Source organism: Mauremys reevesii, linkage group 1 (assembly GCF_016161935.1).
Source record: "Mauremys reevesii isolate NIE-2019 linkage group 1, ASM1616193v1, whole genome shotgun sequence".
Classification (NCBI taxonomy): Eukaryota; Metazoa; Chordata; order Testudines; family Geoemydidae; genus Mauremys; species Mauremys reevesii.
In genome coordinates, this window is record NC_052623.1 from 180,570,402 (window position 1) to 180,589,134 (window position 18,733).

Consider the following 18,733-nt stretch of genomic DNA (forward strand, 5'->3'; position numbering starts at 1 on the left):
GAATCTCACCCACCCACTCCTGTAACAAACCCCTAACCTATGTGTGAGTTATTTAAGTCCTCAAATTGTGGTTTAAAGACCTCAAGGTGAAGAGAATCCTCCAGCAAGTGACCTGTGCCCCACGCTGCAGAGGAAGGCAAAAAAAACTCCAGGGCCTCTGCCAATCTGCCCTGGAGGACAGTTCCTTCCCAACCCCAAATATGGTGATCAGTTAAACCCTGAGCATGTGGGCAAGACTCACTAGCCAGCACCCAGGAAAGAATTCTCTGTAGTAACTCAGATCCCATCCCATCTAACATCCCATCACAGACCATTGGGCCTATTTACCTGCTGATAATCAAAGATCAATTAATTGCCAATATTAGGCTATTCCATCATACCATTTCCTCCATAAACTTATCAAGCTTAGTCTTGAGGCCAGATACATCTTTTGCCCCCACTACTCCCCTTGGAAGGCTGTTCCAGAACTTCACTCCTCTGATGGTTAGAAACCTTCATCTAATTTCAAGTCTAAACTTCCTAGTGTCCAGTTTATATCCATTTGTTCTTGTGTCCACATTGGAACTAAGTTTAAATAATTCCTCTCCCTCCCTGATATTTATCCCTCTGATATATTTATAAAGAGCAATCATATCTCCCCTCAGCCTTCTTTTGGTTAGGCTAAACAAGCCAAGCTCTTTCAGTCTCCTTTCATAAGACAGGTTTTCCATTCCTCGGATCATCCTAGTAGCCCTTCTCTGAACCTGTTCCAGTTTGAATTCATCCTTCTTAAACATGGGAGACAAGAACTGCACACAATATTCTAGATGAGGTCTCACCAGTGCTTTGTATAACGGTACTAACACCTCCTTATCTTTACTGGAAATACCTCGCCTGATGCATCTCAAGACCGCATTAGCTTTTTTAACGGCCATATCACATTGGCGGCTCCATAGTCATCCTGTGATCAACCAATACTCCCAGGTCCTTCTCCTCCTCTGTTACTGCCAACTGATGCATCCCCAATTTATAACCAAAATTCTTGTTATTAATCCCTAAATGCATGACCTTGCACTTCTCACTATTAAATTTCATCCCATTACTATTACTCCAGTTTACAAGGTCATCCAGATCTTCCTGAATGATATCCCAGTCCTTCTCTGTATTAGCAATACGTCCCAGCTTTGTGTCATCTGCAAACTTTATTAGCACATTCCCACTTTTTGTGCCAAGGTCAGTAATAAAAAGATTAAATAAGATTTGTCCCAAAACCGATCCCTGAGGAACTCCACTAGTAACCTCCTTCCAGTCTGACAGTTCACCTTTCAGTATGACCTGTTGTAGTCTCCCCTTTAACCAGTTCCTTATCCACCTTTCAATTTTCATATTGATCCCCATGCTACCATTTAGGCCAACTAGGCAGTTGCCTAGGGCGCCAAGATTTGGGGGCACCAAAAAGCGGCGCCCCCAATTTTTTTTAAAGCATTTCAGCGCCCGCTGCGCTAGGAGGGAGAGGGAGTCTGAGCCGCCGGCAGCAGCCCAGGGCGCGCTGACCCGGGGAACCCCTGGGCTGGCTGCTGGCGGCTCAGACTCCCTCTCCCTCCCCGCGCAGCGGGCGCTGAAATGCTTTAAAAAAAATTGGGGGCACCGCTTTTTGGCACCCCCAAATCTTGGCGCCCTAGGCAACTGCCTAGTTGGCCTAAATGGTAGCACCGGCCCTGCCCACAGCCCCACCTGCGGCCACCCTGTGCCTCTCTGAGTGTCCTCGGATCCTGACTTGCTCCCCCACCTTCCTGGACCCAGAGCAGAGCAGCTCCATGTTGCCTCCCTGCAGCAGCTGCGGCCGCAGAGTCCTAGTGCCCCCCTCTCTCGCTGCCAGGGCAGACTGACTCTGAGCCTGCCCTTCCCCTTCCGACCCTTTCATGTTTCAATGGGACCCTCCAGCAGAACAGGTCCCCCCTCCCCCCCGCCCACAGTCACAGCTCCTGCCCCATCACCCACCCCCAGTGAGGCTACAGTCAGGGGCAACAGCAGGGGAGGAGGCACATGCAGCACCCCCCGGTACCCACCACGGGGGAGGCGAGGGAGATTCTTGGACCTGAGAGGGGCCCTAGCCCTGCCCTGAGCCCCTCCAGTACCCCAAACACCTTATCTCCAGTCCCAGCCAGAGCCCTCATCCCCCCCCACACCCTGACCCTCTGCCTGAGCCCTGAGCCCCTCCAGCACCGCAAACCTCCCAGCCCCAGCCCCAGCCCCAGCCAGAGCCCTGACCCCGACTCTCACCCTGAGCCCCTCTCACACTCCAAATCCCTCATGTGCAGCCACAACCCCCATCTCTCCGCACCCCTCCCATCCCCAAACTCCCTCCCAGAGCCTGCCCCCCAATCCCCTACCCCAGCCTAAGGCCTGCACCCAGACCTCCTCCCTCCCAGAGTCAGGGAGCAGGTTCTCAGCACCACCAAAATTTCTACAAACCTGCCACCCCTGATCCTTCCCTGCAGAACTGAACTCCCAGCATTCTCAGGACCCATGCTGATTCCTAGTGGCCACTGCTGATATCCAGCACCTTCCTCCTCTCTTAACCTGTGAGTCCCTCTCTGAATTGGAACTGGACTGGAACCAAAGACCATCTTGGAAGCAACATTACCAGCCCAAGCAGTCAAAAATCATGAGTTAAACCCCCCAAAATCACAGGCTCTAGTGCCGCCGCTTCATTCATTCTTTGGTGACAATTCGGTGGCGGGTCCCTCAGTCCCTCTCGAAGGGAAGGGCCTGCCGCCGAATTGCTGCCACCGTGCCGGCCCTGGGGGAGGGCGCAATTTTATATTCTTGCCTCGGGCGCAAAAATATCTAGTTACGGCTCTGGCTGAGTGTTACATCTATAAAGGCTGAAGTTTAGAGAATTGGCAGGAAAATTATTATAAGACATTTGGCAATAAAATTGGGGGGGGAGGAGTGTGTTTCTTTCAGTGGAGATCAGGGACTTTGGTGCTGTGGAACAGTTAAGTCAATCATTAGAGGAGACCAGATCAGTCTGAGGCTATTCTAACCTTTAGGAAGGTGTACAATCAATTTGCTTAGGTCAGACTTTGGTAAGACACATGGTCCACAAAAATTGGCCTGAAGGGTATATTTTGATTATCAACTGGAACAAGACTGGCTGCAGGCACTCCTTACTGCAAGAAACACTCTTTGTATCTCATCCTGCTGAGTGTTACACTTCGTGAAATTGGGACCTCTGCCATTTTTATTTTTTTCAGTTGCAGTGCAAGTATCTTTCATGTGTCATTATTGGCTACTGAAAAACAAGAAATGTCTGATTCTTTGAATGCTGTAACTCAATTTGTTCTTAGTTCTTAGTTCACTTTAAAACTAAGGCAAGATACTGTTATACTAAAGTGAATGTTTAACTTTTCAGTGTATAGTGATAAGCTTTACTTATACATCTGCTGAAATAAAATGCATATGCAATATTAGCATTTAGATTCCACTAATTCCGAAGCCCCAGTCATGTTTGGGGCTTCACTGTGGTAAACGCTGCAAAAACATCAGAATGCACTGTCCTACCCCCAAAAGCTTACAGTCTTAATAGAGAAAACAGAAGGGGGAAAAAAAACTCATCAGAGGTGCGCATTGTTAAACTGACCCAGGACCATTCTATAGAGTCACCGCTCAGCTGTGAGTGGACCCAATTGGTGGGTCCCACAAGATTTCAGACCAACTGGGTCTGTATATGGCGCTAATCACTGTTTCTAGTTCTAGTTTCCTAGGGCATGGTCCTGGGCTCAGACCTCTTATCTGACACTCTTCCTTGGGGTGCTGCTGCCTGGCTGACTTGAAACCAGTGTCTGAGACCGCGTAAGGGCCCGCCACTCACTTTCCCAGAATCCCTTAGAGCGCCACCTACACTGTGAACACTAGGGGACTTCTAGTTTAACTTCTTCAGGAACAGAATAGCAAGAAACAAAGGACCACAGGCATAGCAAAGGTATTTCTTTTGCCTACTTTTATAGCACTTGAGAGTTACAGATTGTTGAAAACATCAAAAGTCTTGTCACAACCCTTTCCCAGTTTGGTCTCACCCCTTCTGTGAGTCTGAGGTTTGTTGGCATTTCAGGAAGGGCAGAGTTCCTCCTGCCCTCTCTTTCAAGTCATTCTGATGTGTCAGTAACTGCTCCCCCCTGCATAGGACAGAACTCCACACTTACATGGGGCATCCATCTCTGTGCCATGTGCTCAAACTGATGTAACCTCATTTGGAGTTTGCCGGCCCTGGGAGCTACAGACTAAGCCTCTAGAGGTCCTACTTACAGCACTGCAATTACAATAGCTACCTGAGCTCTCTGACACCATTTCTCTGCCTGCTTGGAATCTGGGGTAAAGACAGACTAGTGTAGAAACTCTTGCTGAGGCAAATAGGGAGGCTTCTGCATGGAGTGATCTGGGCAGCAGTTTGATGGACCAATGATGAGCTAGGGCTGCTCAGAGAGGGACAGCCTGACTCCGAGACCAAGAGACAATTTTTGAGCTTTGAGTCTGGGAGCTGAGAGAAAAGCAGAACAGCTCAGGGAGTCTTTGAACTACTGTGGGAAAGTTGCATGGATCAGGCAGCTCCAGCCCCATGGAAACCAGCATTTGAAGTGGCAGAGATCTGACCCTGTGCTGATTACTGAGGGCCAGACAAGACTTCCACAAGACTCCAGAGCAAGGCAGGGGTGCTGGAACAATTTGCTGGTTCAGTGGGGTGGGGTGCTGGTTCAGTGGTTCAGAGCCACTGAACCAAACTGTAAACCCGTTATAAGATGGAAACCACTTCCACTAGTTCCAGCACCTATGCACAGAAAGCCTGAGAGTTTGGTAGGAACAAGGAGAGGTCCCTTCCTCACCCAGTGATGAAGACACAGTAAGGGACCCCTTTTATTTAATGCCTGACAATGATAGAACTCATCTCAGAACTCCATCTCAGTGTACCATTTGCCTGGGAAGGTACCAGGAAGGGAGCTGGGGATTGGGAAGAATTGTGAGTGTTGGGAGGTGGGGAATTATTTATTATTTTTAGTACTTATTTGTTAACCCTAATCCTTTCCTTCCACAGATCCTATTTCCATATTCCCGGAAAATCCCCCCTTTGTTATACTGTTAACTTTTGGATATCTCATTTGTTTGCTGGGGTTTCTGTCTATGTACTTTGTTGTGTCCTGGGTTTTGAAGTCTCTGCATTTTGTAGCATTATTCATTTTGTTAAGTGACAGCACCCCTTGTGTCTTAAGCCCAGTGAGAGTCACCTTGTGTGGAGGCACAAGGCACTGGAAAAAGAACTCAGGACCCAATCCATGAAAGGAGAGGAGAACAGCCCCTTCAAGCAAGCACTGAAGAGGAGGCTTGAGCCACACCCATGGGAAGAAGGGCTACACTGAGAAGCTCCCTTCCTGTGGGCCCCTGCATAGAGAGATTATCATTCCTTAGAGTGGAGAAATAATTGAGACAAAGTTGTTGGCCCTAGATTGCAGTCTTGATGGCTCTCAGTGACATTCCTTCACCCTAATGAGGAGCAGCTCTCAGGGTTCCCTCAAACAAGGCAGACCTTGTGCTCAACACATTACAAAATAGAATTAATAATTTGATACAGATAAGAGGTGACCTAGTGGTTAAGTCTTTTATTTTGGATTTTGATATTCCCAAGCCAATTGTTCATGTGCCCTTCTTTGATGCTCCTCTAGTTAAAAAAAAGTTTGTCTAAACTCCATTCCTGTGGAGATTAATGGAAGGAGGAGGCACACATCAGAGCCCTAGGGGGGCTCCTGTTAGGACCTTAGTGGGGCTCTGGGTGATAGCTACTTCCCACTACTCAACAAAGATGTAATGAGGTTGAGTAGTGTCCGCAAAAGAGAAACTAACAACTAATTATTCCTCAAGAAAGGCTTTTAATTACTTACGACTATAAAGGCAACACAGACAGAATAAGAAAAACAGAATTAAAGACCAGCACGGAGTGAGGATTAATACAAATGGCAAGTTATACTGAAGGCAAGCACAAGTACAAGTAATATTATGCATTAACTACCTATTCCTATAAGTAGATATATAAAAGGCAAATAATATTGAAAATAGTCACAAGAACATGCAACACTACTATTTTTGATTGCCTAGCAACTTTACATGTACTGTAACCACTCTCAACAAATAAAACTTTGCATGCAATGCTAATACATTGATTAACTATATTTTACTAACCCTAACCTGCCTATAACCTTATCTAACAACTTATAAACTTCTATTGACTTTTATGATAAACTTGATAGTAACTTGTACTGAAGACGGGCACAGCAACTTGCAAAGCTACTATGATTTATAAACCACTAACTTTACCAACGCTGTACCCGGTTCCAGCAAGGCACAAAACATATACAGTTACTATATATTGATTAACTATTGACTACTACTATTTTTAAACAGCTTAAACCAGGGGTAGGGAACCTATGGCACGCGTGCCGAAGGTGGCACTTGAGCTGATTTTCAGTGGCACTCACACTGCCCGGGTCTGGCCACCAGTCTGGAGGACTCTGCATTTTAATTTAATTTTAAATGAAGCTTCTTAAACATTTTAAAACCTTATTTACTTTACGTACAACAATAGTTTAGTTATATATTATAGACTTATAGAAATGTTAACATGTATTACTGGCACGCGAAACCTTAAATTAGAGTGAATAAATGAAGACTTGGCACACCACTTAAACTATAGTATTAATACAGACTTAAGATTAATCAGCTCGAGCATAACCAGACCTTTTTAGTTCAAAATCTTACCCTGCTTTTGTCCAAAGATACATTACCTTCAGTTGACCATTTCCTGCACTGGCCAGGCACAGATAGTCTGTGAAGTGCAAGTCCCTTTGGTTCAGGGGGTGTATGTGAGCCTGACAAAGAGCAATTTCTTTTAGGTCCCCCCCCACCCCTCTGCGCCTCTGCATTTTATTTATACGGTATTTGCTGGCTGTGCTTCAAAACAAGTCAACCAATCAAGGTGGCCAAATATTCTAGAGTGGCATTTGCGGTTGTTTTGAACTTATGAACTGTGCACCTGTGCTCAGCTCATCTCTTCTCTTTGCGTCTAATTGTGGTCAATTTGCTAGACTCAAAAATGCTCGAATCAGCTTAAAGAGGTATTTGGTTGCAGAGTATAGTAACCACAAGTCTGTATCAACCTATACAGAGTTTCCTTCTTAGTCTTTAAAGCTTCCTAGATAGATTATGCTTATGCTTGCAGGATTCTACTGTACTCGCTTCTTACAACTTCCTAAAGTTTGAGGCCTAACAGTACTTAGCCTGACACTACTTGACGAGGCTTATGCACATTAATCACAATTCCTATTATTATTGCCACCATTTTCTGTTTTATTTAATGTCTCAGTTGTCAATGTGTTTCCCTCTCAGGGTCATTTCAGACTCTAATCAGAATCAACCTCCACTCTCTTCCCACCTGACACTCAACAGTTCAGTACAATTAGCAGTTCTGCTGATGGCTGGCACTGAAGCCAGCCTGAATTTGTGCGTGAATGCTCCTTCTGCCCCATTGTTGCTGCTATTTCATGATAGGCCATTCCCAGAGGAGAGCATGTTGGTGGATTCGTGCTTGTGTATTCTGGAGAAGGAGGGAGGTGCCCCAGCGACCAGAAAGACTATTGGATTGAATGAAGTGTATAGTTGTCTCTCTTTCTGTGCTACATATGACAGTACAATCTATGTTCAGCACATTGAGAGTGAAATGGATCTCTTTATCCTTCATCACATCAAGAAAAAAAATCTTTAAAAACTGAGTTAGTGTTTAATTCCTAATGTATGATTTGCATTTAGAAGAAAGTAGCTGCTTCATATTTGGAGTTGGAGAATCTACTATCCCAATTTATATACTTAAGTTAGGTAAAGACTCAACTTCAAGTGTTTTGGCATATGGCCAACTGAGCATTACTGTCACATTTGATTCTTTATTAGGCACCATAAATGGATATTGGAGGTCAGAGAAAACAAGATTTGGCCTAAATACAAGATTAATTTTTATAAGTGAAATGGGTTTACACCAAGTTTTGACTTGTTTACCTTCAATTAGATGCTGTATAGTGCAACATAATTTGTGATGGTCTCTATCAAAATTAAAATATTAGTAATTTTATCAGTAATTTGAGTTCATTATTACAGTATTTTCTAATTCAGAAGTTTCTGATTGAAATGATTGCCATCCAGTTGATTTAACTCTGCTTTTACTCATGTTCAGCTCTGCTTTGCTGTAATTTGCCAGTCAGTCACACACGCTGCACTTTTACAGCCCTTGCAGAATGACTTGCTGAGTTCTTTTTTCTTCCTTTCTATTATTCAAGGTGCCTAGAAGGATTTCCTGTCTTCTAGAATTCTAACTAAATCTATGGCCATGCCAGCAAGAATTCAAAGGGTATTTTATCTGTAATCTTTGATCTGGAGGAGAATTCTTTTGACAATAGAATCCAGACATCCTAACTCCCAATCTTCTATTGCAAACACTAGATCAAGCTCTTTTATAATCATTCTGCCTGAATAGTTCCTATGATCATATGAAACAAATGCTGTGGCAGAAATTTGAAGGAGTGTATGTGGAGCAAAAAGGAGAAAAATATCATCATTGATTTGGCTTATTTGTTGCTTTATATCCAAGCTCTGATGGGCTGGGTGGAGGTAGGGGAAAGCATCAAATCTTGTATCATGAGATAGTGTATTTGAGTCAAAGCTGAAAAGGATTTTACCATCATTAGAAAACAACGTAGAACGACAATTTAATCATGGAGGTTTGGGGTTTTTTTTTAAGATAGAGGCTTTTCTAAGCAACTCTTCTCACTGCTAGCCATATCCGTCTTGTAAAGATGGATTGATATGCTTTTGATAGGAAAGCCACATTTCTTCCTTTTGTTCATCTCTTTGCCTGGATAATGCATCCACATTATGTGCACCCACTGTAGATCTACAGTATAAGTTGAATATAAAGAGGTTTTACTTACTCATTAATCAATTTTGAAAGGACCCCAAAAATATTTTGACTGTTTTACATATATGTTATGTTAGTGACTTATCGCTTTAGATTTTGTTTGGATATCTGAGAGATGCTCTCTTCGGTTATCTGGCCCATAAATGGCAGGTTTTTCTTTCAAGTAAACCTGATTTCCTAGTTGCTGTATCAAATAACACTCTTGTGAGACTTGGCATGTAGTCACCAACAAAAGAAATTAGCACATATGGCAAATTCTTGTTTGCCAGATATAATATTTTAAAAGGTAATACTTATTCATTGAAATTAGGGAAGTCTTTTTCATTTGCCAAAGTTTTTTCAGAAAAAGACTCAATGAAATGTCTGTCAAATTAATGGCATATTGGTAGTAAATTCCATCAAAGGTGTGATTGGTAGCATAAAAAAATAATGGTGTAGAGATCAAAATTAGAAGAAATATTATAGAAGCATTTATGACATCTATATTAGTAAAAAAAAGAGTTCATTGTTAATATTACAATGAAAGCTAAAGAGTAAAAATGTTAATGTTTCTCATCGATTCATATCTTGTTTTGTGCAAAATATACATACAAATGTACCACATACAGTATATTTAAAGTGTGTGTGTTTATATATGTAATATATAGATACAAGACATGATGGCATAATATAAATATTTTATCAATGTGAGTATGGGACGGGTGTATTACTCATTGACTAGTGAAGCCACAAGTGATTTATGCATAAGCTGTCTGGTATTTGGGCTTTATTAACTTAATTTTCCAGGGTTTATTTTTTAGCAATTTTTGAAATTACATAGAGTCCAATAATCAGAGGGTTTGGGGGCTTTTTATCTGTATATACTGTAATGATTTATTAAGTTCCGTAGTGCACTTTAATATAGTACTGTTTCAAACAGCACTACATTAAAGCACAGTAGGGAACCTTTAGTGCACACTAGCAGGGTACCAATACACCAATTAAAACACATCACGTTATTGTGCTTTAGAAATCATGCACTGTAGACCCTATTAGTGTTCGATGTAGACAAGCCCATAGATACTAGTAACCTTTTCTGATGTTTATATCAGGGCAGTTTGTTGGTTAAAACCTAAAATCAGAAGCCCCAGTTATGCAGGTAAAGGACTTGGGTGTCTTGTTGAAGCTCTAAGACATCTCCAAGGCATGTCAAGGCTGCAAGCCTGCTGCTCGGTTGCTTAATTTACTTGAATTGCATAAATGGAAATTGAAGAAGTAAAATCAAAATTAGGTTCAAAATAATTTCCTCAGTTAAAATGACAAAAATGTAATAATATTTTGTATCTCTATTAACTTGTATCAATAACTAGTATGCAACACCTGTTATAGAAATTCACTGTTAAAGGTAACTTTGTACTGTATATTAAGAGTTTCAAGTAAAAGCCCACACAAAGGTATGTTGACCAAAATGATAACTAGAGTGTGTGTGCCATGTACTGTACATTACATAAAACAGGTTGGTCCAATAGAAATGGAGCCCTGAATTTTAATTGTTGAATTCTCTGAAAGGAAACTTTGCAACAGGAACATTAATCTTGCAAGTTAAAGAAATGCTATAAAGCATATTCGCTCCATCACTTTTCATGAATAATTCAGAAATCAGAATTGCAATTTTCAGACTTTTCTAGAATACACTTAGCCATTTATTCACCTTTCATCCCTTTCAAAAATCCAATCAGGTTAAGAGCATTTTAATGCACCTCTAATACGTACATTACCCAGAAATCTGGATTAAAGGAGAAAAGAGGTTCTTGTGACCATCATAAGTGATGTTCAAGGGTTACTATGGGAATGATAGAATTAGTTTCATTTAGCGTGCACTTTGATTGAAATACTTTCCAATTTAAAAACAGATGCTCCACAGAGCGCCTCAGATGCTAGAAAGGTTACACACAGTACATTTCTAACCCCCTATAGAGACAGTTAAGTCAAACTAAATCATTTTGCCATTAGTATTCATGAAGAGACTGGCTCAGCCTCTTTGTACAAAATCTTGGATTTATAATAATTTAACCAATGAGCAGGGCTGGGTGACTCTACAGTGTCCGTTCATATGAATTGCGATTGCTACTGATCTTTATATGTAAGGTGCTCAGATACTACAGTGATGGGCAACAGCGTAGAACCCTAAAATAGATTTATGAACCTGACTCTGCAGGTCTTCGTTCACAGTGAACTCACCCATACTAGAGTCCTGTGGCACCTGATAGACTAACAGACATATTGGAGCATAAGCTTTCGTGGATGAATACCCACTTCATACATGCATCTGACGAAGTGGGTATTCACCCACGAAAGCTTATGCTCCAATACGTCTATTAGGCTATAAGGTGCCACCGGACTCTTGGTCGCTTTTACAGATCCAGACTAACACGATTACCCCTCTGATACTTGTCAGCCATACTAGTTCATATCAGCCCTCTTGACCCCAATACCCCAAATGAACACATGCTTTCTACAGTCATTGTATGGACTCCCTGTTCACCATTAATGATGTAGGAGTTGAAAGAGGATATGTTGATATTACCTGTGTAATAAATCTTGTAGGGGCACTCCCTGCCTCTACAGTTAAGTGGAGGATCTGCAGACAGCAGAGAAGGGAGGATTTTACCTTTTTTATTTCCTATGGAGGGATGTGTCTGGTGGAAGCCAACAAAGATACAGAATGGAGTGAGTGGCCAGCTGACGGTCCAAAACAGACTGGAGAATAAAAAGTGTTTGAAAGTCATAAGAGATGACTGATTCCATTAATTTAGTACATTTAGATATTAAGTTGGAGATGAACTGCAAAACTAAATGAAAATAGTTATGCCAAAAAGTCTCTCTCCACCAACTGGCCTCTGGCATTCATTTTCATTTTTGTGTTATTTCTTTTCTTTGTGAAATGCTGTGACTGCTGGCTAAATAAAGAAATTCCAGGATGCACTGTTCTCTAACTTTACTGTTACTAGAAGTCTCATCTGACCTATGATAGAGCAAAATAAATTTAAAAAATCATAATAAAAATGAGACTTCTGTTCTGTCACTTCAGTAGCAGGTCCCTCTTAAATGCTGTGTTTTCCAAGATTTATTCAATAACACTCATGAGAGAATACTAGTAAAAAATGTGTAAAACAAACCACAAATGCTGAGATGTATTTCACAAAACCTTCTTTTCTATGTTGAAACGTGTACACATTGGCTTGTTATTAAGCTTTTGACATTATTGGCTATCACTTTTTTATTTAATAACTATGTAGAAGTAGAACTAGTTGAAAAATGGATCTAAGCTCTCACAAATATTTTGATCTTTTTTTCTTGTTGAATCTTCTTTAATTGTTTAGACCAGCTCTGGCTAACAGTCATTTTTAAGACATTGTTGAACCACTTAATTTTGACTGCAAATTGGATTATTTATCATGAATTTCTTCTTTTAAAACATGGTTTGATTTTTAACGCACTCTTATTGTTCAATGAAGAAAGTCTAAAGTTGAGAAATATTTCTAGTAATATCTAATTATTTCAGTAAAATAGTCTTATTGTTTCCTAAACACCAGAATTGAGTGTAAAGATTTCTGTAATAACTCATGGACATTTGGACTTCTTTTTAATTTCAGCTAGAGATAACAAACTATTCTATCACTTCTCTAGAGCAAATTTACTTTAGAGGATGTGAGTCCGGGGTTCTATGGGAGCCTCTCTCGTGACTAGAGTGGGCTTTGGATCAGGCACCCAGTACATTTAAGCTTGCTTAAGTCATTGTAGGCCTACTACATTTGATGGAGAAATTAAGGGGTGAGGTTTATGGCCTGTGTTATACAGGGGGTCAAACTAAATTTTCATACTGGGCCCTTCTGGTCTTAAAGTATATGCATCTGGATTTTGAAAGAGGAAATATATGATTTGTTGCTGTGGTGTAAATTTGGGATAGCCAAATTATTCATGAGTGAAATACAGCAAGAGACTTATTCAGATTCTCTCCAATGAGTGCTAATAAAACCTTCGCACCACAGCAGAGCATCAGTATTCTATACATGCCCTATGTTTTACAGGAAAAACTTCTGTAAAAATGTTTTACAGAGTTCAGAAAAAAATGATTGGGATTGTTTCATACCCTCTGCCTATACAGTCCAGGTTCCTTTAATACTATAGGCCCAAGAGCCTATCTCTTGGAGGGAGAGAAAAATTACAGCATACTCTCCCCCCACCCTCCCTGTTTCAGTGTGCTTAGGTCTAAAGATCCATTGCAATTGGTACTTCAGTCGTCTTTGCAATTTAGGGGTGGAACCAAACTTGTCAGTCCCCTGGAAGCAATTGCTACTGTTTGTAGTTCCTTCCTGATTTTTCTGCCTCACCAGCAGCTCAGCCAGGCCTTCCTGCTGCTGAGCTTTCATGAAGGACATTCCCAACTTTAATTCAATTTTCTAACAATTCATCTTAAAGTCTGTCTAATTCCCAGCCATGTCACAGGGCTGCATTTGCCCATTGTGGAGATTGATCCCTCAGCTCTGCTTCCAGTTCTAAGGCAGAGAAAGCCAGAGGAAACAGTGGATGTCTAAGTCACTTCACTACTACTTTACTTTTAACTTTACTACTGCGTGTCTCATTGGGGAAGTTGGATAACTTTGGTGACAGGTCCCTCACAGACCAATCTGGGTGGAGTTACCTCTACCACCCTTCACCAGGCAGGAAAATGAGCCTGGCAGGATTGAAAGAGTTGGCGTCAAGGAAAGCAGCCTCCTTCCCCCACTTCATGAGTGGAGTGATACCAGATGGTTCTGCCTCAGTGCAGAGGCCTGGATCAGATGACCTCTCAAGTCCTATGTTTCTAAGATTCTGTGGACAATACCATCTACGTCCCTAGAGCCTGCACCAGCAGCCACGCTCCTCTTTGAGGAGCTCAGCTGCTTCCTCCTGCCTCTCCCTGGCCTAAGAATAATGGGCCTGGAACACAACAGACACTCCCAGTACCAGAGAGTGCAGTAAGGGCCTTCAGGCCCAGCTCTGCCATGCCTGCTGCCACCTCTTTTACAGACCTCCCAAGTGTCCACTACTCACCTACTCTTATCCCAACTGTGGTCTCCAGTGGAAACAGACTCATGTGACAGTGGCTCCCATGCAGTAGTGAGGGGAAGAGACTCTGAGTCCAGCCTTGAACTCGGAAGCCCTACAGACTCTGGAGCCCAGGTTCCTTTAATGCTATTGGTCCAAGAGTCCTGAACTCTGGAGCGCCACAAGGAGCTTATGTGGATAACAGGAGAAGTACTGGAGAACCAGAGAATGGCTAACGCAGTGCCCATCTTTAAAAAAGGGGAAAAGGAGGATCCAGGGAACTATATACCAGTCAGCCTGACTTCAATATCTGGGAAGCTACTAGAGCATTGTATCAAATGTTCAATATGCAAATACCTGGAGGATGAAGGGGTAATCACTAGCAGTCAAGCATGGATTTACTTAGAACAAATCATGCCAAACCAGCTTGACTTCCTTCTTTGACAAGATAACTGGTTTGGTGGATAGGAGGAGTGAGGTGGACATAATATATCTGGACTTCAGCAAGGCTTTTGACACAGTCCCACATGATAGTCTGATAGGTAAGCTGGAGAAATGTGGGCTTGATGGAACTACCATTAAGTGGATGCATAATTGGTTAAACAACCGCAAACAAAGTGTAATTATTAATGGAATGTCAGATTGGAGGGAGATCTCAAATGGGGTTCTGCAGGGATCTGTTCTAGGTATGGTGTTTAACATTTTTATTAATGATTTGGATGTAGGAATGGAGAGCATACCGATCAGATTTGCAGATGACACAAAATGAAGGGGGATTGCCAACACTTTGGAGGATAGAGCTAAAATTTAGTGGGATCTTGATAAACTGGTGAACTGAGCAATAGACAACAAAATGAAATTCAACAAAGACAAATGTAAAGTGCTGCACTGCTGATAAGGATCTAGGAGTTACGGTGGATCACAACCTCAACATGAGTCAGCAATGTGATGCTGTTTGGGGAAAAAAAAAGAAAATCCAATTTTAGGTTACATTAACAGAGGCATAGCATGCAAGTCACGGGAGGTGATAGTACTGCTCTACTCGGCACTGGTTAGGCCTGAGCTGAAGTATTATGTCCAATTTTGGTCACTGCTGTATGGAAAGGATGTAGGGAAACTGAAAAGGATCCAGAGGCAAGTGACAAAGATGATCAAAGGAATGGAATGCAAGCCATATGAGCAAAAGCTGAAGGAACTGGGTATGCTTAGTTTGGAAAAGAGGAGATTAAGGGGGGACATGATAGCAGTCTTCAACTACTTGAAAGGCTTCCATCAAAAAGATGGAGAAAAGTTGTTCTCTCTTGCCACAGAGGATAGGACAAGAGGCAATGGGTTCAAACTACAGCATAGCAGATTTAGATTAAATCTCAGGAAAAAAATCTTCCTAACTGTAAGAACAGTAGGACAATGGAGCAAACTGCCTAGAGAGGTTGTGAAAGCTCCTTCACTAGAAGTTTTCAAAAGGAGGCTGTATAGCCAATGGTCTTGGATGGTTCAGACACAAAAAATCCTGCATCTTGGCAGGGGGTTAGACTAGATGACCTTTGTGGTCCCTTCTAACCCTATGATTCTATGAAATATAAGTAATGGCTAGTCAGCATTACACATTTGCTCATTTCCACACATCCGCATGACGGTTAGTACGTGTGACAAGAGAAAAAAGGACTCTGCGAGGTGGGGGCAGAGTATAGGACAAATGCGTGATCTTCCCCTAATAACCTTGTGCCTGCAAGCCAGAAAACTGCTTTTTAAGCATTTTGTAGTAATGCTAACTTAAACATTTGGCCAACCAATGTAACTCAGATCTTCAAATATGGTAATTGCTCCCTACAACATTAAACAAGTGAAACCAAGCTTTGCGTTCAGACAGGAGGACTTTAATGTGGGTGTGACATTCCCCTGGAGTTATCCAGACCGGTGATCTGCTAGGTCACTCCAGTCCTTGACTCTGGGAGCCAGCCTTACTGTGCTCTGTTGTGAGAACCCCCACTCCTGGGCTGTTCACGCACAGCCTCTGCCATGTAAGCTGCTCCTTGCATTGTGCAACCGACACAACCCTAGGAACCTAGTCCCAGACACAACCCTAGGAACCTCCGTCTTGCAGTGTCCAGCTATGCCCGCTGGACGCTGCAAGCTTATATGAGTTCATTAATTTAACAAAGAAATTGATATGTACCAGGCTTGTTATCCCAAGGGGAGGCTCTGACACGCTTCAAACTAAAGGCACAGCTTCAGGTAGAATAAACAAACAAATTTATTAACTACAAAGATAGATTTTAAGTGATTATAAATATATCCATGCTTGTCTGAATATTTCCTTTGGACAGTAAGATTCACAGATTCTCAGTCCATCTGGATTGTTCAGATTATAAATGGAAATGGGCATTCCAGGGGCTGTTGTAGCCTCCCGAATCAATGGGTGCACTACACTAAACTGCTGATGGGGCATTGACCACCCACAGCAGCACCCTGAACACAATCCTAATATTGGCCCTGTGAGGAGGGGAGGTTGTAGGGGCAGGAGGGACTGCAGAGCAAGCTCACCCCACAGTGGCAGCTACTGTCCTGTGGGACTGGGACTGGATCCCCAGTCCAGGCATTGCAACCTGGTACACAGAGTCACAGCACCACTGAGGTTTGGCCCAGCTGCCCCTCTGTCATGATGGTGGGGTGGCTGGGCCAAACTTGAGTGAGTGGTGTTGCAACGTGGGGTTATAGTGCTACTTAGGCTTGGTCTGGCCACCAGTGCATCATGACAGAGGGGCAGCCAGGCCAAACCTGAAATGAAGGCTCTGTGCAAGTGTACCCAGTGCACAGTTGTTAATCCCGGCCACCTCCTCGGGTGGTGGGGCTCGCTCGATTAGGCTCGGTCTTTAGTCTCCCCTCCTGGGGTCATGTAGCAATTTTTGTTGTCAGAAAGGGGTCACAGTGCAATGAAGTTTGAGAACCGCTGATCTCAAACAATTTTTGTTGTTATGGCAGGTCTTTATAGGAGATTAACAATTTTGAAAATTAGAAATAATCTAGGCGGAGATGGATTAATGGGTGGAATGAAAGTGAAGCATTCAAAAGTACATGGTGAATGATATGTGAGACTCTTCAATGTATCAAATGGTCAATTGACCTCTGTGTGGTGTAGTATGTGCATATAGACCACACTTGCTGCCAGTACGAAATTCTAGGGTAGCTCTGCAACGTGGACAACCACAAATTGATATTTTGCATGTGCTATTTGAAGAGAATTAGACATTAAGCAAGGATAATGGAAAATAATGTATGTTTCCAGACAATGTTATATATACATTGTCTGATACTAATGGATGTCCAGGCCCTTAAAATAATCTATTCTAATATGTAAATTAGATAGGAGGGAGGGATAGCTCAGTGGTTTGAGCATTGGCCTGCTAAATCCAGGGTTGTGAGTTTAATCCTTGAGAGGGCCACCTAGGGATCTGGGGCAAAAATCAGTACTTAGTCCTGCTAGTGAAGGCAGGGGACTGACTCAATGACCTTTCCAGTTTTAGGAGATAGGTATATCTCCAATTATTATTTATTTTATTATTATTTAACCTTGTAGTGGAGGAATAGGGCATTATCCCTTCAAACCACAAAACCCTATTGCAAAAGTTTCTGAAAGATTCAAGCATTCAATCTCTCAGTGGTTTGAGCATTGGCTTGCTAAACTCAGGGTTATGAGTTCAATACTTAAGGGGGCCATTTAGGGATCTGAGACAAAAATCTGTCTGGGTATTGGTCCTGCTTTGAGCAGGGGGTTAGACTAGATGATCTCCTGAAGTCCCTTCCAACCCTGATATTCTATAATCTATTAGAGATCAGCATATTACCTTATAGACAATTATACGCTTCTTTCAAGCTTCTTTGTTAATATTCAAACATCCCAAAATTATAAAAAAAGCTCTTTTTATTTCATTTTTGTGTACTGTTTGTGACATTTATTCATTTGACTGACTGACTTTTGTAGCTTTAATGTCATTTTTCCATACTTGTGGTCTCTTTCTTTTTTGACAAAACACCAAAGAAATTTCAGCGTCTGGTTTTGTCGTTTTAATGAAATTGGACTTTTCTTTTTATTTCTTTAAGGTACTTAGAAAGAGGAAAACTTTTAGTGAAAACTAAGAATTTGTTTAAAAGACTCAAGACCTCTAAGACATTTTTTACACCATATAGCAGTAGCAGCTATTTCAAAATGTGCTGTTGCGCAAGAGCAAGATTGCAAACAGAAAGTGAAGAAATTGTATACTATTGTGAATTGGTTTGCCTTGCTTTCTGACATGCCTTTTTCATCTTACGGCTTCATTGCTTTCATCATTTGTTGCTCTTGGTATTTTGTCAAGAGATTTTATTTTGTGTGTATTTTATTTTTATAGGTCATAGAGAAAATGGGTTTTATCTTGTTTGATAAATAGTTCACACAAGCATACTTTATCTTTCTGAGTTAGGTAACAGATTCTGGATAGTATTTGGTTTGAATACTGTTCTAATTCAGATCTGTTTTTAGATACTAAACCCTTTTTTTCTACTTGCTTTCTGTGTTTGCATATTTAGCAAAATGGAACAAAATGTGTGCTTGATATCCTCCGGTTGTATTACTCAGGTTTTTCTTTACAGTTCTATTTTAGCTCATCCCAGAAAGCTCCCAACTATTAT

General features: G+C 41.9%; 1 long non-coding RNA gene across 2 annotated transcripts in view; it reads left to right on the forward strand.

Moving 5' to 3' along the window:
* LOC120400664 overlaps positions 1-18,733 on the forward strand; it is a 277,814-nt gene that overhangs the window by 46,797 nt on the left and 212,284 nt on the right. The window lies entirely within an intron of this gene.